This window comes from Podarcis bocagei, assembly GCF_964188305.1.
Source record: "Podarcis bocagei genome assembly, chromosome: 16".
Lineage (NCBI taxonomy): Eukaryota > Metazoa > Chordata > Lepidosauria > Squamata > Lacertidae > Podarcis > Podarcis bocagei.
The window spans coordinates 26,290,184-26,313,223 of NC_138142.1; the positions used below are offsets into that span (position 1 = coordinate 26,290,184).

Sequence of the window (23,040 nt, forward strand, 5' to 3'; positions counted from 1 at the left end):
ACCACTATTGAGAGTTGCTGGGCTTGGGGACACCCCAAACCCTCTTATAGAGTAGGACTTCCACCTGCTCAAACTATTTTGCAACGGTTGTGACCTGGATTTTAGATACCTCAACCCTGATCAATGCCTGTCCTGATCTTCTCTCTCTATATATATATACTGCTTTTCAACACTGTTCCCACAGCCAATTAAAACCAATATCAGCAATTAAAATGTCTTTAAAATATTAATATAAAAAGACTGTGGAATACATAAAATCAAGTTTGTTTTTTCCGATTAAGTGGGTCTTGGAATCTAAATAAATGAAACAACCTATTGATTCAATTATCAATAAGTGAATGAAATACTTGGTTAGTGTGTACTGCTAGATTTCCCCTTCTTTGTAACAGAAGAGCACCCCTGCTGGATCAGGCCTCCTAGTCCAGTATCTATGCCCAAATCTCCAGGAAGTCAGCAGACGGGTGCCACAGGTATCCTACTGTTGTTAAAGTTCTCATTATTTTAATCTGTATGCTATCTTTCTACACGAGTGTGTCCATGGTTGCTCACAAGACGAGGAAAGCAAGAACAAGAACAGCAATGCAGATCAAAGCGTCATCACAACAGTCTATTGTTTAACCAATCAATTTCAAAACAGAATACAGCAATCCAAATAAAACCACACCTCGTTTCAGTCATAATTGCAGCTTTGTAACATTTTAAATTCATTACAAATAGACAATGTCAATCATCAAAGCACCACATCAGTTCCTGTTCTTTATCTGTTGTTAAAATGTGTAAGCCCTCTAGAGTCAAGTATGATAAAATGGTTCCAAGTTTGATATTAATAAGACAGCCTTTGCTAACCTGGTGCCCTCCAGATGTTTTGGACTCCAATACCCATCAGCCCCAGCCAGCACCAGTTGTAGTCCAAAACATCTGAAGGAAACAATCTTAACCTGGAGGTTGAGAATGGCGACAATAAAATTATGCGTGGCATGGAGAAAGTGGAGAGAGAAAGTTTTTCTCCACTAGAACCCAGTGGAGACTGTCCAATGAAGTTGAATGTTGGGCGATTCAGGACAGATAAAAGTTCTTCATGCATAGTTAAACTGTGGAACTCTCTCCCACAGGAGGCAGTGATGACCACCAACTTGAATGGCTTTAAAGGAGAACTGAAGAAATTAATGACAGAGTAGGCTATCAATGGCTACTAGCAACAATGTCTATGCTTTCCCTCCACAGTCAGAGGCATCAATGCTTCTGAATGCCAGATGCTGGGGATCACAGGTGGGGAGAGCACTGTTGCTAACATGTCCCGCTTGCAAATTGTCCACAGGTATCTGGTTGGCCACTGATAACATGCTGATCTAGAAGATGCACCACAGACCTGATCAAGCAGTCTCTTCATCAAGGTTCTGCTTAGCTAGCATGGTCAGTAGCCATCGGCAGGCCTATATAATATTGTGCAGGCAACTCCCCATCTATGCAGGGTTACATTCGAAGGAACCATGCATTGCATATATTTTGGAACACCATTGAAAAAGCCTGCAAACACCCTCCAATTCTCCTTGCTCAAGCTCCAACCCTCCACAGGCCTCAAAGGTCGGTGCAAAGGCTCCTGGGATGGCATTTGCAAAGGCTTGTGTGGGATTGCTAGACACTGTTTATGTGGTATTTTTGCCGTTTTCACACTCTTTTAGGGTCATTTTTGCCCCTTTTCGTTCTACTTCCAGGTTCATAGAGATGCGTGTGTCTTGAACGTGTGTAAATGAGGAGTTGCCTGTACTATCCTTGTGGATTTGAAGCCCCTGTGGAGATTGGCTGAGCTGTTGTGGTGGCACAGAATGTTTGGGTCTTGTTTTGGAAACTATGAGGAAAGGGACAGTTGTCAGCTTGACTGGGATTGAAATAGCATGTGAGAGTAAGAGGAGGATTGGTAAGTAGGGTAGGTAGATGACAGGGGGCCTAAAGGAAGAATACAGAGCATATTTCAAAAAGTAAAACCAGGACACCCCAAAAGTAGCTGATCTCTTTGTTACGCAAAGATCTAGGACAAAGCTCCGCCTTTGGGAAATCCCTGCCCCCTGGACGTCAATTCTGCCTTTGAAATCCCGTTAATGTCTGAGAAAATCTGGACATATGGCAGCCCTATTTGTGGCTCCCAACTATGGAACTCTCTACCACCAGAGGCAAGTCTGTCGCCTTCACTGAGGTGTTTCTGCCATCTATTAAAAAAAATAAAATACTCCATTTGGCTGTTGGGGACTGATGAGATGGTCTCCTTTCTGTTCACTGTGAATGATGTATTTGGGGCTGATTTTTGAATGTGGTGATTGTATGGTTTTATTGTTGATTTTTTACTATATATTTTACTATATTTCCTATGCACCATCTTGGGATGCTCAGATGAAGGGTAGTATAAAAATATAACAAGTAATAATAAAGTAATAATATTTAATTGAAAGGACAGATACTGTCTTTGCTTTTCAACCAGTTCAAAGCAATGAGGTCCAGCAAGACTTGATTTTTCTCTTGGCTGAGACATCTCTATGATGTAGGGCCTTAACTAAACATGTTGACAAGTTGAACTGCTCCAGTTAATGGTTAGTCATTTACTCAGCACTTGTAGTGTTTGGTTTACAAGCCTGATGCCATTCGTCTTTCCAGCCCTTGCAAGGTAGGCCATAATAATGTTCCCATTTTGTGGATGAGACACTGAAACAAACTAGTCAGGGGGAGTGTGAGCTGGAATCTGAACCCTGATGAAGGTCCACTCAAGGTGTATTTGGTGGGGTTTACTCCCAAGTAAGAGTAAAAGGGATTGCAGTAATAATAATGTCTTTTCAAGTTCAACTCCTTCTCTCTGAAGTGTTTATGTTGAGGATGCTGCTGAAGAAGCTATAAAAGGAGGACCAGTCAGACCTTTTATTATTGGCATAGATGATATAATTATTTTGGGATGAGGTTAATAGAAGGGGTTTGGGGTCAAAGCAAATGCCTTAATGCTTAAGCCATTGTTGTAAGAACACCAGTGGTTATGAGTGACCTTTCAGGCAGTCAATAGCAACTGCTTGGCTTTTTAAAAGAAATTGATTATAAATTGCCTCCTAAATGATTGATTTTAGCTCTTTCTATAAGCTGTAAAATACTCTTGGAACCCAGCATCTTGTGGCCACATCTCCAAGCAAAGAAAATAAATTTGTACCGTACAAAATCATGAGGTGAGAGTTTTTTAAGGGAGAACTTTGAATCCCAATCAAATCATATTCTTATTTTTATTATTAGACAGCCTTTGCTAACCTGTTACCCTTCTCCAGATGTTATAGGACTCCAACTCCCATGAGTCCCCAGCACAGCCATTTTGGACTCCCAACTGCGGCTGATGGGAGTTGTAGTCCAAATCATCAGCAGAGCACCAGTCTGGTTGAACAAACAACAGAAGCACCCATTTGGGTCAGATCAGGCTGGGTCCATCTGGTCCAGTCTTCTGTTTCCAGCTGTGGCCAAGCAGGTGCCTCTGGAAAAGCCCTCAAGAGGAAGTTTGGACTTTCAGCAGCTCTGCTGGTTATTTGAAAACAGAGGAAAGGGACAGAATCTGATGAGTAACTTGATTGGGATTAAGAAAACAAGTCTGTCTGGGGCCCTACCAGAGGTGGCCGGTGGCCACGGATGCTGGTGGGTGGCGCTGGGCACATACTTCAGCTTCCCAAGAATTCTCATTTCTGTTTTGTCTTTTAAAAAGTAAGTCTCTAGTCCTTATGGATGTGAAGATATGCTTGGATTGTGCAGGGACAATTTCCATGGAAGAATTCAGGGGCTGAGCACCATCCCTGAAATATCTGTGTTCTGCAGTCCTCTGCTCTGTCTGTGTGTAATTGACAGCGATATTGTTTTATTACTTTTGTTCCCTCTTGCTTTTTTGGTCAACTCTTGAAGCACCATGCAGATTATTAAATTCTCTGTGCCAGTTCGACTCAAGATCTGGCCTCTAGCCGGGCAGTGAAAGCCCGCCTCCTGATTTCCTGGAAAATGTCCGGGACCTGTTTTATCCTTTTAAATACCGGTTGTTCCAGACTTGCTGAGATGCGAGGCAGAGGGAAATGAGATTTTCTTTGGCATGGAAGAGGGAGAGTTCCAAGGGGTAGGATGCATCTCTTATTTGCCATTTTCCCCTCCCTTCCCCTCCTGTGAGAAAACGGGAATAACCTGGCCAGAAGTGGTCACGTTAGATCAGAGGTCTAGAATGAGTTGCAATTGCAGCCCAGGCTACTGTCAGAGAAACAGTTCCTTTGCGGGCTGAGTTTTGGCACAGCTTTTGCCTTTAAAATTATGACTTTGCTTATGATAATGCTAAATTTGGGACTGGCACACACAAAAAGATTTGCTGGCATTTGAGACACACACTGAGAATCTTGGTTTTCCCAAGGGTGGCAATTTCTCTGGTTATGTTTCTGAGGGCCAAATTTCATTGTTAAGTTTTCCCTGTAGGAGAGAGAGAGAGAGAGAGAGAGAGAGAGAGAGAGAGAGAATATTGGGTGGTGGGAGAAATCTCTTATGTCAAAGATGATTCTGAACAAGAAGCTTAAAAATTTGTGGTTTCTAAGGCTATCTCAGGAGCTTTAGGAAAATCTAAGGCCAGCTCTTTTAGTATTAATTAGACGAGCCAGTGTGGTGTAGTGGTTGTAGAGTTTTGGGCTAGGTCCTGAGAGACCAGGGGTCAAATCCCCACTTTATAATGAAGCTCACTGGATGATCTTGGGCCAGTCACTCTCAGGCTAACCAACCTCACAGGTTTGTTGTGATAATAAAATGAAGAGGGGGAGAGTTATGTACACCACCTTGAGGTCCTTGGAGGAAAAGGTGAGATATAAATGCAATAAGTAAAAGTAATTTCCAAACTTAGATGTTTTTTGCTGGACTGTGTGGCCAGCAGTGATAACTTTGCACTCATACATCTGATCACAGTTGCTCTTATGTGTGTGGATTATTGAACAGGCACTGAAAAATCCCCCAGTAATAATGATAGTTTTAAAAACAACAACAAAACAGCGCTGGGTGAGGCTTTGTAGTACCAAACATCTGGAGGCAGCAGGTTGGATAAGTCTGGTCCAGAGAGATGTTCTTGCAACAGTGTTTTCCAGGGTGACCATGGCCTCTTCCTCTAATAATAAGGCATTTGTGACTTCCTAGATCCAGCTAGATGGTATTCTTCCACTGGATGTTAAGAGCCAAGCGAGACAAGGCTTTAGCACTGGTACTCTAATGGCAACACTTCTAACATTTTGCGCCTGTTGGAGATCTTAGACTTCCACATACGGTATATTAAAGTTGTCTTGTGTAGCTCTGCTGTATCGTAGCTATAAAAGTTGCCTCTCGCGAACCCCGTTTACTGGAAATTGTGACGCATTCAGTCTCTAATTTACATTAAGAGCGGAATCCCCTGTAAATTCCCAGGCTGTCTTGAAGGGAGCAAAATCAATAGGCCAGGAAGGTGCCAGTAAGTTCAGTGTCATGTCAGGAAACTGCGACCTTTGCCTCCTTTGAAAACCAGCACCTGCCCTCCTACGCAGCCAATCCCTGTCTCTTCTCCCCACTGTCCCAATTTTTGATCAGTATGCAGACGAACATACATGAACCTCTGCAGCAATCTGTTTCAATTTCATTTTGTGTACCCTGATTTTAAATGTCTCCCCTTCTTTGTTTCCTGCTTGGCAGGGGGTTGGACTCGATGGCCCTTGTGGTCTCTTCCAACTCTATGATTCTATTCTATGATTCTTTCCTGTTTTGAAAATGCATAAACAGAGCCTCCTCCCCATGTTGGTACAACCTTATTCTGACACATCTAGACAGCTGGGAAAAGCAAACTCACAATTGGATAGGAAGGACATGGGAGGGGGGTGGGGATCAGAAATATTTTTGGCTCTGTCAAGGCCTGACGCTGCTGAGTCACTGGATCTAGGTGGGGACCCACCAGGGAGTATTTATTGGAGTGGGAGAGGGTGGATGTTGCTTGCTAGGCCTCTTAGCTGAGAGACTAAGCAACACAGAAGAATCTTGCTTCTGCAGAGAACCTGCTAGGTGGCCCTGAATGTGGCCATTTCTCTCTGCCTTGGCCTGTCTGTCTTCAGTCCCTTTGAGGGATAATTCTATCTTACAAAGCTGTTGTAAGGATTAGGAGAAGTGCTTTAAAGGCTCTAGAGCAGCCTTTCTCAACCTGTGGGTCCCCATATGTTGTTGAACTACAACTCCCATCACCCCTAGCTAGAAAAGCCAGAGCTCAGGGGTGATGGGAGTTGTAGTCCAACAACATCTGGGGACCCACAGGTTGAGAACCGCTGCTCTAGAGCATTAGGCCAACAGGGTGCCTTGGTTGAAGCTGGTGGGAGACTGGGAGTTACATCTAAAACATCTGGAGGGTTCCAGGTTGGAAGTTGCTGTGCTAGGTAGACAGTGGTCCCTATTCCCCTGCCCCTCTCTGCAGTGTTATTTAATGTTTGCGTTTATATCCCACCTTTTTCTCAAGGTGGTGTATACGGTTTGATTCCCACAACAACCCATTGAGTTTCATAGCAGAGTAGGGATTCAAACCCTGGCACTCCTTGGGGCTGAGGTCTCTTCTCCTCCCCCAATAAAATATTTGAGGTAGCTGGGCCCCTCCAAAGTTAATGGGCAATGTCATTCAAATGGCGTGTGCACGCTGCGTCATGTGATTGATTTATGTGGAGCGGAGCTAATCTGCACCCCCCAATATGTTATTCAAGTTGACACCCCTGAACTCTGATCTCCTGGGCCCTAGTTTGACGCTCTAACCACTACGTGGCACTGGTTCTCATTTATACAGTGTCACCAGTTTACAAAGTCAAAATGCTCTCAAGTAGGTCACAGTATTCTCAAAACCCATATGCAACCTTATATTATCAATGGGCTTCTTTCTGGTGTGTAGCACATTTTTAAATTCTCCCTTTCTGCTGCTTAGTGTAATTATTAAATGTATTTGTTGTTTCATGCCCATGCCATTTTTAATGATGCGTAGAGTTTGGTATTTCTTATTTTAGCTTAGTTTTATTAGTTTAGTACTGTAAACCCCTCTGGAATTTTTTAAACGAATAGCGAGCAGTAAATAAAAGGAGCAATAATGCTTGTGGTCATGGTTTATTTATACATTGCTTTTTGGCCCAAAGGCCCCCCAAAGCAGTGAGCAAAATATTAATATGAAAGAAAAAATATGAAAACAGTACAATAAAGAGAGGCAGTGTGTTATAGTGGTTAGAGTGTTGGGCTAGGAACTGGGAGATCAAGGTTCATCCATGAAGCTCACTGGGTCGCCCAGTCACTGTCTCTCAGCCTAGCCTACCTCACAGGGTTGTTGCAATGAGAAAATGGGGAGAAAGAGAACCATGTTTGCCACCCTGAGCTCTTCGGAGGAAAGGCAGGATAGGAATGAAATAATAATAATTTTTTAAAAATCAATTACAACAATAGAAATGGAGATGTTTTTTGGAGATGTTGACAAAAAGAAAAGAAAAGAAAGCTCAACAACTTTGTCCTGATTTTCACTTTTGGGATTATGACAACCCTATCTAAAATATCTGGAGGACATGAGGTTGGTGGAGACTGATGTAGGTGCTCAAAGACCGAACTGCAAGGGAGAATGGGCTGAGGCATTGATGGGAACGGGAGACCTTTGGCTTCCTGTATGATCTTTGCTGAACAGGCTAGGCAGTTTTCTTTGCAAGGGATTTTGTGTGGGTGTCTTCTTAATTTTTTCCTGCCCTCTCACAGTTCAGGGGTGCGTTTGGGATTTCACGATAGCCCAGCTGTGCTTGAATGGAACTGTACGTGCGTTGGAGGAGGGGGCTGTATTGTGGAACTCTGTCGTAGTGTTTTCCAAACTTCCAGTGTTCGTGCAGCACTTGGGTTTCTGAATGGATCTTGAAGGAAAAGCCTTTCTAATGCTTGCTTTTGGGGTTTGGCATGAGGGCAGCTAATGAGTTGCAACAGGGAATGTCTTCTTGGGGCAGATAATTTGGCTGCTGAGCCACCTGCTTCTCATGTAGAAGGCCCCGGGTTCAAACCCCAATGTCATTTCCAGGCAAGGTCTAGAAAAGGCCCCCTCCCTGAAACCCTGGAGAGCAGCTGCCAGTCAGTGTAGACAGTCTTGAGCTAAGGAACCACCAGTCTGACTTGGTATAAATTGGTTTTCTATGTTCCTAATTAAGAATCCAAGAAGCTGGAGTCAAGAGGAATGTCTTCACTTGGTGCCGGAATGATGACAATATCTCTGCTTGATGTACCTGCAAGGGGAGATTATTTCACAAACAGGTTTCCATTTAGTAAATTATACCACTAACTTACTTCTCATGAGCACGGTAGCATATCTCCTTGGGGCAGGCAATTTAGATATTACAGCTTTGGAAAGTGTATATCCGACTTGCGGAGATTGTTTTTGAAAGTGACAAGACACAGTAGACTTTGGTGCTGGTGGGTGTTGCTCCTAAGTTGAAAGCCTTTGCCACTTACTCATTGATTATTAAATTTATATCCCGCATCTCCTCCGAAGAGCTCAAAGTGGGCTCCCTGTTTTATCCTCACAACAAACCTGCAAAGTGGGTTAGGCTGAGAAACGGTGACTGACTGAGCTCAAGGTCATCCATGGAGCTTCACTGGATTTGAATCCGGGTCTCTCAGGTCCTAGCCCAAAGCTAGAATCCCTGCACGAAACGTAGCCACCCCCACAGCTCTGGCAAAGAGCATGAGCAGCCACCCCCCTCCAATTTGAGCAAGGAGCTCCACTGTAGGACCCAGAGGGCATCCGGGGAGATCTGACCTCTTAAGATGAAGCAGAGCACGCTCTCCAAAGGGCCCTGGGGTGGTGTGGCTACCCTGGCCTGACCTTGCCTCCTTTCAGAGCTGCTCGCACCCTCAAGTATACATCATAAATAATAGGTAATGCTCGCTCGCTCGCTCCTCCGCTCACTCACTTACGTAAGGCTTTTTAGTCAAGGACCTCGGAGCACTTTAAGGAAAGAAGGTCAGTGCCATGATGATGGTGCATGTAGAGAGAGCTTGTAAACTGAGGCAGTGAGGAAGCGGCAGGTGACCTTGGCTAAGGTCACCCTTCAAATTGCTTTTCCCCAGCCTGGAGTCAGAATCCCAAGGAAGCTACAGCCGCGGCTTGCTGAAGCGAAGCCAGCCTTGCTTCAGAGATGAGAGCAGATGACTCTCCCTGCCCCCCCCCCACCTTGCCAACCCCTTTGCAAGCAGTCATACAGACTGCAATGGCGTCTCCCTGCCGTTTCGAAAACCGTAACAGCCGTTGACTTTTTCTTTTTGATACTTTGGTAATTTAATTTCCTTTCCCTTTTCCTAGATCCTCTACCCTGGTTCATCCTCCCTCCTTGTTCCCACCCTCTTCCTGCCCTAGAATAGCTGGTGCTGATTCTGTAGCATCCTGCTGGTTCCCATGGCAACCCTCTTTAAAGCCAGGCATCCAGACAAGTCATGGGATTATGTTTTCATTGTGGGGGGATCAGGCAGCAAAGGTGTGAAGAAGGGAGCTAGAGAATAGGATGGGTTTTCTCCCCCTTCTCTTGTCTTTCAGAATTCTAAATGCTTGCACTTTGCAAACAGGCAGAAAATGCAAAGCGATATAGGGATGAAAGTAATATTGCCTCATTGCATGCCAGGGACACTTTTAGATACTAAGAAATGGATCCTTCCCCCCAACAGCATGCCAGCCAGGAAGATGCTGTGCCAGCCTTTGCCAACCTGGTTCCCTCCAGATGTTAAGCATAAGAAGAGCCTGCTGGATCAGGCCAATGGCCCATCTAGTTCAACATCCTGTTCTTACAGTGGCCAACCAGATAGATGCCTGTGGGGAAAACCACGAGCAGGACCTGAGCACAAGAGTCCTATCCCCTCCTGTGGTTTCCAGCAACTGGAAATGCTGGGGGGTTGAACCTGGAACCTTCTGCGACCAAAGCAGGTGTTCTGCTAGGGAGCTAAGACCCTTCCTCTAATTCAGAGGTCGCCATTGTGGGGCCCACCAGATGTTCTTGGGTCTTGTTCTCGCTTGAGACTGGCACTGCCATGGTGGAAGTTGTGTTCCAAAACATTTGGAGGGTGCCAGGTTGAAGAAGTGCTTATGTGCTGCAGTTTTAGAGTTTTGGGCTATAACAGGGGTCAGCAAACTTTTTCAGCAGGGGGCCGGTCCTCTGTCCCTCAGATGATGTGGTGGGCCGGACTCTATTTTGGAAAAAAATAATGAACAAATTCCTATGCCCCACAAATAAACCAGAGATGCATTTTAAATAAAAGCACACATTCTACTCATGTAAAAACATGCCGATTCCTGGACCGTCTGTGGGCCAGATTTAGAAGGCGATTGGGCCGGATCCGGCCCCCTGACCTTAGTTTGCCTACCCATGGACTAGAGCTTGGGAGAGACCAGGGTTCTAATCTCACTTGGCTATAAGACTCACTGGGTGACCTGGGGCCAGTCACTGACACTCAGCCTAACCTACCTCACAGGGTGGTTGTGGGGATGAAATGAGGAGATTTGGGAGAACTATGTTTGCCACACCTTGAGCTCATTGGAGAAAAAGGTGGGATGTAAATGCAATCAGTCGATGATACTAAACTAGATGAACATAGAGCAGGCATAGGCAAATTCGGCCCTCCAGTTTTGGGACTACAACTCCCATCATCCCTGACTTCTGGTCCTGTTAGAAGGGATGATGGGAGTTGTCATCCCAAAACATCTGGAGAGTCAAGTTCGCCTATGCCTGACATAGAGCTTCATGCCTTCTGAAGTCCCAGAGTCCCTGACATCACCTTGTATGTCTGGACGTCCCATAATATCTGAACAGACCCTTTTATATATTTGGAATGTCTCTCCCTCTTCCCACTGCCAGCCCCCAGTGCAGCCACGGTTCTGGTGCAGCATTGCATGTGTTAAGGCAGCATATTTTGGGTTGCCGCTGTGGTTTAGGCACCGCTGTGTCCCCTCCTCCCTCCACACAAATAAACACACTGTTGTTGTTTTTCTCCACACCCCCAGAGCTGCTGTTGTGGATGGCAAAGTGCCCAACTCTCTTGCTCTCCTTCCTTCTAAAAGTTACTCACAGCAGTTAGGTTTGGCCACAGGGGAAATAAAATGGGAGGGAAACTTTTTGTTGGGCTTTTATTTATTTATTTTGGATATTTATTTTTAGAGGATTCCCCCCCCCCTCCAGGAAATGGCTGGACAATCTAACCTCACCTCTCCAGTAGATTTCCATCCTATGTAAATGCCATGGTTAATAACCTTGCGGGGTTGGTAACGCGAACGCTGGAATACTGTACTGTGGTTGGGGTTTGTTTTTGCAAATGCAACACTCATACAAGAATAAGCTGTATACAAATGCTCAGTGCTCAGGACCCTTCATGTATGTTAAGCACATAAGAAGAGCCTTGCTGGATCAGGCCAGTGGCCTTTCTAGTCCAGCATCCTTTTCTCACAGGCCAACCAGATGTCAGAGGGAAACTAGCTACTAGGAATGGAGCACAACTCATATTGAGAAGCATTTCTGCCTCTGAGCATGGAGACAGAGCATAGCCATTGCAGTTGCATGGGAAAGGTCCCAGATTGAATCCCCAGCCCCTCCAGGTGATGCTGGGAAAGACCCCTGCCCGAAATCCTAGAAAGCTGCTGCCAGTCAGTGTAAGCAAGGCATAGCTAGATGCACCCCTATGGTCAGTGACAAAGGCAGCTTCCTGCATTCCTAATAAATGTGTGGCTGGGCTGAGTTTTCAATCGGGAACCTTGTGCATCATGTTCTTAACTATGATGCTACACTGGGAGTGCTTGAAAACATATGAGTGATGCTTGGTCTCTCAGTAATTGCCAGTATATAAGCATGTCACGTAGGGAAGGCAAGTCTGCCAACCCGGCTAGGGTTCTGTTGGCCAAATTAGAAGTTTATCACGGTTCAGTTTCTGAGTTTGGAGGTTGTGGTTCTCCCAGTGTGGCCATGCACCCCCTCTTCCGTTCTGTCTAATTCCCCTTTTTTTGTTGTGAAAGGCTAGTCATTGGCATCTGGAAGCAGAACCCATAGACTTGCCCAGCCTGGTGCCCTCTAGATGTTTTTGGCTACAACTTCCACCAGCCTCTATGACCTGGTCAGCAAGTGGGACCTTGTAGTGGTGCTGCTACCTGGGGCTGCCTGGTTGGTGCTGACCCACGGCAGGCTTTTTCCAATAGTGGTTCCCTGGCTGTGGAATGCCCTCCCTAGTGAAGGAGAGCTGTATCCATCATTGATAACTTTCAGGAGGAACTTGAACACATTTCTGTTTATTCAGACGTTTAGTGGCTGAAGAAAACTGTTCTAGACAACCCAAAGGATGGAAGAATGTTTCCAGTTTTTTTAACGGCTTTTAGAATGTTTCGAACTGTAACTGGTTTCAGGTGTTTTTAATTATAATTGTTTATTGAAAGTTTGCTTCATTTTTCTTTCAAATGTCTGTTTGATACCCTAGGCTGCTTGGACAGGAAGGGCAGGATGTTAATAATAATAATAATAATAATAATAATAATAATAATAATAATAATAATACAGTTGTGCTGTCTGGGTATTGTAGTCCAAATAACCAGAAGGGCTGGACTAAGGAAACCCAATTTCAAAACTCTCACTCAGCCACGAAGCTTGCAGGATGGGCACTGGAACAGTCAGTCCCTCTGTCTCCCAGCCTAACCTACCTTGCAGGGTGGGTGTGAAGGTAAAATGGAGGGGGATCATGCATGAAGCCTTGAGATCCTTGGATGAAAAATGGGACATTGATGTAGCAATGAAGCAAATGTTCTGTGTTTATAAGCACACTGAGGGTTGAGTAATTTTTGGCTTGGGGTTTTATATGGTAACATCCCGAATTACTTAAGGGCAGGGGACAGCAAATAACAACAGTAAATCAAACAGGACCCTTTCACAAGGGCCCTCTCCCCTCCTTTGGTTTCCAGCAACTGTTATTCAGAAGCATTACTGCCTCCAACCGTGGAAGGAGAGTGTAGCCATTGTGGCTCATGTTGGGCTGTGGGTGGAAGGGCCGGTCCAAAGCCTGTTCGGTCCTCCTGTTCGGCAGAGGATGCTGGCAGGGATGGTGGCAGCAGGGAGCAGTAATGAGGTATCCATGTATGGAGCAGTGTGTCTGTTTGTCTGTGCGGACACAGGGCCTATTCTGTGCCCCCTAAGCCAGTTTACTGCCTTCAGATATGAGGGATGATGGTCCCATTGTGAGGTTGCTTGCCCATTGCAAAAAAGAATAGGGTCTGCTCCCCCCCCCCCAAAAAAGAGGATGCACATTTGCAAGTACTGATTTCTGCGTATAGATGCCAATTTAAAACAAATGACTCTCACTTAAATAGAAATGTGTCTTGCCATTGTGGAGAGGGCCTTGACATATGCTATACGTTTAAAGCCTGCCCACTGTACATTTAAAGCACATGGCTTCCCTCAAAGAGCAGTGGGAGCGGTAGTTTCCCCATCACAGTTCCCAGCATCCTTAACAAACAGCAGTGCTCAGGATTTTGCGGTGGAAGCTGTGTGCTTTAATTGTGGGTTGAATATTCTTTAAATGTGTGGGGTGGACCTTGCAGGCTGAGGCCAATGCAGCTTGTTTTTTCAACATTGCAGTATATTGTCAGATAGCGATGTTTGGCTGGTGATATACTACAATGTTGAAAAGCTGATATCGCCCAACCCTAGCACAGAGCTGTAGAAAGCCGTAGGTTTCAAGAGAGCCCTTAAACTAGCTTTTTATCATGTGCAGGGGTCAAGGAGGTTGCTAAGGCCCCCAAATCTTTTTCTGGCTGCCCCAAGAGTTTTTGGGATGGTCATGAACCGGGATGTGGGGGAAGAGTTGAGAGGCTTATCCTGGTTACTGAAGTAGGGTATCAATTTGGTGGTAGAGGAAAAAAGAACTTGAGATGATTTGGGGATAATGAAAGGTGGCCATTGAATGGAAGTTGAATTGATGTGGAGCAGAATTTGTTGAATGTATTGGGATAAATAGGAGCATGACATAAGATGGGCCTGCTGGATCAGTCCACTCTGACCCATCTAGCCCAGCCTCCGGTTCTCACAGTGGCCAACCAGATGCCTGTGGGAAAGCCGCAAGCAGGATTCAAACACAAGAGCACTCTCCCCTCCTAAGATGTGGAACAACTGAAGCATTACTGCCTCTAAGGGTGAAAGCACAGCATAGCCAGGGGCAAAACTAGGCTTCATTTCCCCAGGGTCAAGGACTCAGTTTGGCACACCCCCTCCCACGTGCTTGTGTGTGTGTGTGTGTGTGTGTGAGAGAGAGAGAGAGACACACACACACACACACACACACAGAGGCTGGGAGCCTCGATGGTGCCACTCTGGAGAACTCTCAGGCCATTTGGGTTGGAGATTAGTTGCCTTGCCCTCTGAGACGTTTAACATCTAAATGTGCTATCTACACATCTCAATTAGGGCTGGCAAATTTGCATCTCTATGCCAGTGCCTGAGCTCTTTTATCTACCTCACAACATCCCTTTGATGTGTGGAGCTGAGTTTGAACATGTTTCTCTACTTAAGGCAGTGTGAGAATCCGGGTTTTCTGACAATGCCTAATGGGTCATGGTGGCAACCAAGTCATTACTCTAGTAGCCATAAGGTTTTATTGTTCCTGCCTAAGTTTAGGGCAAGCCAAGCTTAGACTGGCATTTATAGGCTTTCAGGGAAGCAATGAGTCTTCTTGTTTTCCTTTTCAATGTAACCCCTTCATCTCCAGGGCTGACCCATCTTCCTCCCTCAGTATTCATGCCTTTCCCCCAGCTGTAACCCCCCCCCGCCCCAAACAAAATACTTTTCTTTGTTCTGGTTGGCTACTCTTGAATAGTAACCTACTAAAAATGTGTGTGTGTGTGCACCCTCTTGTGATATTGATACCCAGTTGTAGTGTAGTGGTTAGAATGTTGGACTAGGACCTGGGAGAGACCAGGGTTCAAATACCCACTTGACCATGAAGCTAACTGGGTGACCTTGGGTCCGTCACTGCCTCATCCTGACCTACCTCACAGGGATGTTGTGAAGAGAAAACAGGGAGAGGGAGAATGCAAGTATGCCAGCTTTTGCCCCTTGGAGATAAAGATGGCACACCAATGCAATAAATATAGAAATTAAATTCTATCCATATGTATTTTTGTGTGATACACATATCTATCTATATTTCTGTTTGTGTGTGTCTTGTATATGTTTATGTACAACAACACTAGCTTGGCTGCTGTTCTCAACCTCCCTCTATGCCCTGATGACTTGGGTGTCTAAAATGGGGTGTAGGCCTACCAGCCAAAGACTTGGGTGGTGTTTCATGGAGCGAGTCTATTTCTGAGCAAGGTGTAGCTTCTAAAGCCTTGGGGAGCCCTTCTGAGTCTGTTCTCAGGGTAAGATCCAGGAACAAAGTACACCAGGCTGCTGGTGTATCTTTGAGCTGCTTATTGCCACCCAAATTGCCCTTATGGAGAAATCTAGGCCAAATCTGGGGTTTCCCCCTCAATTCTGAGAGAAGTTCAAATAATTAAATCAAGGCTAGTGAAATGACCTGAGGGAGGTCTTCTGTTGCATCACTTGATTGTCGCTAGATTTAAACAACAACAACAACAACAACAACAACAACAACAACAACAACAACAACAACAACAACAACAACAGTTTTGATTAGGCATGGGGAATTTCTCAGACATGTCTTGCAAATCTTTAAAACATCAGAAGGGAGACAGACACACTCCCCTAAAAGTTGCAGTGAGGCATTTAAATATTTGCAGCTTTGAGCAAGGCCAGGAAGAAACCCAGTTTGCAAAGGGGTGTGTGTGTGTGTGTGTGTGTGTGTGTGTGTGTGTGTGTTCCTGCTGGGTCAACGCAACCCTGTGCTAGAGAACCTTTCCTGGAAGGAGAGGGTCAACTGTCACACTTTGGCACCACTGTGAACATGTCACTTGTGGTTGTCGTCATATTTGCTGGATCCTGTGGCTTCAGGGAGGCACTGCCCTTAACCTGCCTGTTCTTCCTCTCCTGCTGGATAGCTGTGTGGGCCGCAGGCCTCTCTCAGTTTGAAAGCTGATGATGAGCATTTTGACCTGTGCAGTGTATGAGGTGGCTCCAGCTCCCCCAATTAACCGAGGGGACTCTCCATTTTCTGGTTCCTGCCCTTGGAAAAAAAATCCCTCTCTATTTTTGCCCTTTGGGGGATACTTATTCAGTTTTACTTGTTTATTTCATTTCAGAAATTTATATGTGTCTTGTTAGTAAAAAACAAACAAACCTCAAAGCAGGTTACAAAAAAAGTGTAAAACAATAAATTCATCTGTAAAAGCAGCTATTTAAGACATACAGATCATAATTAGAATCAGTGATAAGCTAAAAACTAATTAAAACAAGCCAACTTTCATTCTGTGCCTCCACATTTGAAGACTGTAAATGCTTCTGAATTGGTTGCTGGCAGGAGGGGAGAGTTCTCAAATCCTCCTTGTGGGTTTCCAGAGGCTGCTATGAGAACAGCAAGCTGGGCTAGATGGGCCATTGGCCTGATCCAGCAGGCTTTTCTTATGTTTAGTGCAAAGAGGTCCCATCCTAATGGCCCCTGTCCTGTTGAGACGGACGACGAATACTGGATCCTCTCAACAGGCGCAGCCACAACAGTGTGCTATTTCCCCACTGTTTTCTTCTCTCCTGTCCTCAGAGCGGTTATTGCTTTCAGCCCTTAATGCCTGTTGATTAATGAGATTAAAATCTTAAATTCCTAGTGATTGTATTTTGCATCTGGCTTTCTTAAGGTTTTTTTGTTTGTTTTTGTTTTCAGTTGGTCAGTGGGAACGAGGGAGGAACAGCCTGTCCTGGATCCCGATTTGATAAGAAAGAAAAGGATGGTTTTGCAGGGTGGGTGGGGAATTAATTCCTTCAAGATAATTGTTTCTACACCCATTTGCGTCACCAGTAAACAGCTGGACTGTCTTCAGACTTTTTCATGTCATTTGCTGCAGAGTTTTTGCAGCTTCTCAGTCTTCTTCCTCTCCCTTCCGTTTCGATTGCACCTGTTGTATTATGGAAACCATTGCCAACATGGTGCCCCTCAAATGTTTTGGAGGGAAACTCTTCTCAGCCCCAGCTGTGCTGGCTGATGGGAGTACAAACTGGCAGTGTGGGAGTTTGAGTCCAACACATTGGGGTGGGTGGGCTATGCACTTGAGAGTGGTAGTTTCATGGGGGTTTTTTGCATAAGGCCACAGCTGTTAGGAGGGACGCAGGTGGCACTGTGGGTTAAACCACAAATCCTAGGACTTGCTGATGAGAAGGTCAGTGGTTCGAATCCCTGCGATGGGGTGATCTCCCAGTGCTCGGTCCCTGCTCCTGCCAACCTAGCAGTTCGAAAGCACGTCAAAGTGCAAGTAGATAAATAGGTACTGCTCCGACGGGAAGGTAAACGGCGTTTCTGTGCGCTGCTCTGGTTCGCCAGAAGCAGCTTAGTCATGCTGGCCACGTGACCCAGAAGCTGTACGCCGGCTCCCTCGGCCAATAAAGTGAGATGAGTGCCGCAACCCCAGAGTCGGGTTGGACCTAATGGTCAGGGGTCCCTTTACCTTTTTTACCTTTACAGCTGTTAGAGATTGTGGGCATTTGTACACTCCAGTCCCATGATAGTTCTTTGTGGGCAGAAAATATATGTCACTTCAAATTGTGTTGGATGGAAGGGATTGGAAATAAATATTCCTGCATTGCAGGGGGTTGGACTAGATGACCCCTGGGGTCCTTTCCAGCTCTACAATTCTATCATTCTATGTAGATTCTGTGAAACGATTATATACAAACCATATTTAAGGAAAATAGGGTCTAGGACTGGTCACCTCACCCCATCTCCAAAGAGGATCTTCTAGCATTAGAGAGAGGCAGGTAGAATGATAGTGCAGTATAGTGGTGACACAGCTTGACCAGGACCCCCGGGGGAATCTCCTCAAAGCAGAGGAGGGACCTCGTGGAGGGCGGCTTCTGGCAGAACAGGAGACCTCAAATAACCTGGTATCACGCTAATTCAGCAGCGGCAGCTCCCCCTTTCACTGCCAGCCTCCTCAGGGTGCAGATGGTGTCATTTCGGAGAAGGAGTATAGAGCTCATCTGACCACCAGGGGCCTTTATTCTTGGGGTCTACATGGGAGCAGGGAGAAGCCAGGAGAGGACCCTGGGAGCCAGCAGGTGACCAGGAAGGGGGAGGAGCTGCCTGAGGATATCATGTTCCCAGTGGGACCTTTACTAGGATAACAGCTCATTTTTGCACTCCCGTAGGTGACTGTAGCTCACCTTCTCTTCAAATCTTGATCTTGGATATTTCAGCTGTGAATGGAGACTCCATGATGAGACTTCTTCTGCCTTGAATTGCTGGCTGCCGAGGGGCAAGCAGCAGGGCACAGCAATTAAATGCATTTTGTGGTTGGAAGGGGCACTGTGCGTCCCCTTGGAATAAAAGTGCCCCCTCCTCAGGGTTGAAGGCCTGGCTGCTTATCACCTGGCTGCCTGTGTCAAAAGTGTTTGGACGCAAATGGCCAGCCATTAATCTCTTCCCTGTGCTGTTTTGCTAATCCTTAATTAGCATCTTGTTGTAAGTTCGTTATCTAGTTATGAGTTCCATTTAGCAGGCGTTAGTGGAGTTGGCGGCAGGATAGCAGCCTTCCGTGCTGTAGGTTTTGTTCCAGGATCTAAAACCTGAGAGAGGTAATATTCCAGAAGGGAATCGAAAGGACTTCTGGTATTCTGACAGATGGAGGTGGAAACGAGTGACAGGCTCGCTTTTTCCAAAACCTGGCATTTGAGATTGGCATTATCGTGTTACACACATTTGTCTGCAACTGTTCAGTGTTTAAATGAAAAGGATAGCGCTGTGAGGCACTGTGGAGACCATCTTGTCTAACATTCTGCAATGTGGTGGGATCTGTAATCATCTCCTGCTAAAGCAAGGGTGGAGAATCTCTGCCCTAGGGTGCAAAAGCAGGCCTCTGAACTTCTCTTTCTGGCCCTTGCCAGGCTGGATTTTGTCTTTGAACTCTGAACACGCATCCTGCTTCTCCTGGAAGCTTGCTCGGAAGTGAAGGTGGCCCTTATTCTGAAAAGGGTTCCCCATCTCTATGCTATAGAATCTACCTAATATACAGTTTTGCAGCTGCAGCTAAAGAAAGAAAAATGCTGCAATTCTCTAAAGATGTGGACTGCAAAAAGGACCATCTGCAATAGTATACTGTATTGATGTTGTTACTCTCAATTTGTATTGATAATTATTAGCTTTATATATTAGCAGTATTATTGGTGCTATGTTTTGTCCCTGCTTCCCTGGTGGTTGTCCCAGCAGGGGGTTTAGATTCAATGCAAATTTGATAGTAGGTCTTCGTACTATTCCCATTTTTTTGTAATTGCTATTGGGTCACAGACAAATAGAATCACTCACCTAATTTACATTTAACCACATGCCTCATTCAGATCTTCTAGATCTGCGGGTTTCATAGTGTTATCTATGCACTGTGTGAAGAAGTACATTCTTGTGTCTGTCCTGAATCTTCCAGCATTCAGCTTCATTGGATGGCTCTGAGTTCGAGTGTTATAAGAGAGGGAGAAAGCCAGTGTTAGAAACTGAGATACGAAAGCTAGGTTCTAAATGGCACCTTAAACCTAGGTTATGGGCGCAACAATGGAATGTTTAGGTGCACTTTTTTGTAACAAGAATATAAAGCTAGACATGAAAGAACTGCCGCTAAAATCTTATGTTTATTTTTCACATGGTCTAGTCCTTCCCTTGCCCACCCCCCTAATATTCTTAAGAGGGTCTCTTCTTCAGTCTTCAGAGAGTACCTGGAAGTGGGGAGGCAGAAAAAGGCCCTCCTTTCCTTCCACTCTGCAGTTTTAATCTGAAATCTTAGGCGCAGTGCTGTGCCCAGAGCTCAGAAACTGTTCGTGGTCATGAAATTCCCTGTCGCAAAATGGGACTTGCGAACACTGGAGAAAACCATTTCTCCATAATTTCACACACCTCTGTATTATTTGTATCTGACCAAGGTGGGCCTCTCTAGTCTTCCACAGGGGCCAACTGGATGTAGATGGTAGGTCAGTCAGCAGGACAGGAAGACAACAGACATCCCCCCACTGTTGCTCCACAGCAGTTGGTATTCAGAGCTAGACTGTTTCTTAGCATGGAAGTTTCACAGAACCACCTTGCCTAGACAAATTCATAGAGGATAACTCAATTAGGTGTAATGGCATAATGTAGCCTCCTGCAATCTTGTGCCCTGCAGCTCCAACACCCTTGATCCCTGGCAGTTGGCCATGCTGGCTGATGGGAGTTTGACATCCAACAGCTTCTGGAAGGCATTGGATTGTGGAAGGCTGCTCTAGGGCCACTGAAATCTATGTCCTGATTGAGCTGGAATCTGTAGCCAGAAAATCCATCACCCTGTTTACTATATATTTGAGAAGCATTGATCACTCAAGATCTGGCATAATTTTGAATATCATTAATAATAAATAAATAAATAAATAAATAAATAAATAATAAATAATAAAAAATATAAAATAAAATAAAATAAAATTAGCCAGCTCCAGGTTTCATCCAGCAAGGCCAGGTTGGGCATATAAATACACAAAGTGACAGCAAGTGTCATTCCCTTGTGTGATGCAGACTTGCCGGCTGGATTGAGTTTCCCAAGGGGATGGAGCTTCTCAGTTACACATTTGGAGCTTTTAATTGTGCAAAGAGACTCGGGATTGTGGGGATGGGGGAATATCGCTCTTCCTTCAAGAGCCTGGTATGCTACTTCCTCCCCCTATGAAGGCAAGAGATCAACCACAGAAGGGTGGCAGGTAGCTTGTCAAAAGTCAGCAAATCTGAACAAAAATATTGAAGGGGACCCCCAAGCTGAAATGTTCTGGTTTTTTATTTTATTTTACCAATTGCTTATTTACTTCTTTTTTCAAGCACATAGCTTGCTGGCCCTTTTAAAAATGAGATTCTTTTCAAAGGTGTGTCTACTCCCCAATATTATAGATGAGTGTTGCAAATTGAGCCTATTTAGTTACAGGCTGGCATGCATAGTTTGGCAAGAGAGCAATACGATTCTATAAATAGACCTTCGCCTATGGCGAGAGAGAATCTTCTTGGGTGAACAGACAGGAACCTTCTGTAATTAAGGAAGAGAGTCGGTCCTTTCCCCCTCCTCATTCTTCCCTTCCCAGGCTGTTGTGGTGCAAATGATCAATATAGGTATGTATTGGCAGTTGTGCATGCATATTTTATTATTATTATTATTATTATTATCATCATTGTAGGCTAGTAAACTGACACTGGTGGCCAGGCTGGGCTATTCTAAGATTCCTTTCAGATTGGCCTTTTCTCATAGTTGTTTTTTTTTTTTTAAGGGCACATGTAATAATGTAAAGATTACTCCCCCACTCACCTCCTGTCAACTAGTGAGTAGAAAGGAGCAAAGGGAATGTATTTCGTGAAGGCAGGTGAGGCTGAGGGTTTTGTCCCTGGGGTTTCTTATCTCGATGAAAAGCTCCACAGTGTTCTTTTCTTTCTGGCTGAGAAAGTTTTGCTACATTCCTAGGGCTGGAACGCACGCAGAAAGTCTGACCCCCTTTCCAGGACTGCAGAGTACAGAATGGCAAGGGGCCAAGTTTAATTATAGGAAAGAAGGAAGAGGAGAGTGTGTGTGTGTGTGTGTGTGTGTGTGTGTGTGTGTGTGTGTGTGTAAAAATTGCCTTTGAAAATTGTCATTGGGCACAGTGCAAATGCAAGTGGTACGGTTCACATCAAATTTCCTTTCATATTGTGCCCAGTGTGCGACAGCTGTGTAAAAGGTGAATTCCATGTTAGGGATCGTTAGCAGAGGAATTGAAAATAAAACTGCCAATGCCATAATGCCGTTATACAAATCTGTGACTGCAACTGGAATGCTGTGTATGGTTCTGGTCACCTTACCTCAAAAAGGATATTGTAGGGTTGGAAAGGTTCAGCAAAGGGCAGCTAAAATGATAAAAGAGAATGGAGCAGTTTGCTGCAGTGTTTGGGACTTTTTAGTTTAGAGAAAGGGCAAATATGAGGTTTTTTTCTCCCTCTCTCATAACACTAGAACTGGCCAACATCCAGTGAAGCTGAATGTTGGAAGACCCAGGAGAGATAAAAGGAAGTACTACTTTATGCAGCACATGGAACTCACTCCCACAGGAGGCATTGCTTGCCACCAACTCAGATGGCTTTAAAAGAAGATTAGAAAAACTCATGGAGGAGAAGGCTATTGATGGCTACTTGTCACAATGTCTGTGCTCTGCCAGTGGCGTAGCGTGGGGGGTGCAAGGGGGGCCGGCTGCACCGGGCGCAACATCTGGGGGGGGGGCGCTCGCACTCGCAGCTCTCTGCCCCTACCTGGCTCACTCACTCTCTCTCACTGCAGTGCTGGCTGTGCAAATCCGAGCCAAGCCGCCGGGTCGCCGCTCACTGTGGGGGGGTGTGTGTGCCAGGCGTGCGGTGCGGTTAGGGGGTACCAGGCGTGCGGTTAGGGGGCGCAAATTACTTGCCTTGCCCCGGGTGCTGACAACCCACGCTACGCCACTGTGCTCTGCACTCTGCCTCCACAGTTGCTGGAAACCACAGGAGGGGAGGGGAGTTGTTCTTGTGCTCAGGCCCTGCCTGCAGATTCCCACAGGGATCTGGGTGGCCATTGTGAGAGCATGATGCTGGGGCAGCTGGGCCGTGGCCGTGATCCAGTCCCAAACACTGCAACTTCTCTTTATAGGCGAGTCGCTCTTAGTTGGCTTGCAGCATTTTCATTCTCTTTCTTGTTGTGCTCTTAAAAGCCTCCATTCTGACATACACAAGCATCAACTCTAACCAAACCCCAGGATGGTGGGTGGGTGCAAACTACAGATGGAAGGAGCCTGGTTGTGCAGATGGGGAATGGTTTGCTTCCTTTGAATTCTATGGGACAAAGGACATTGAGTCTGACTAGGCTGCTGTGTCCGT

At 45.5% G+C, this 23,040-nt stretch overlaps 1 protein-coding gene and 1 long non-coding RNA gene across 5 annotated transcripts in view; one reads left to right on the forward strand and one right to left on the reverse strand.

Annotated features, from left to right (window-relative positions):
* The window catches only part of MEF2D (myocyte enhancer factor 2D), a 143,143-nt gene that overhangs the window by 10,339 nt on the left and 109,764 nt on the right, over positions 1-23,040 (forward strand). The gene's annotated exons all lie outside the window — the stretch shown is intronic.
* On the reverse strand, positions 4,952-20,512 carry LOC308575745. The gene is made up of 3 exons (XR_014002935.1): positions 20,053-20,512; positions 19,474-19,610; positions 4,952-5,196 (listed from the first exon to the last, which is right to left on the reverse strand). It is a non-coding gene; the product is annotated as an uncharacterized lncRNA (long non-coding RNA).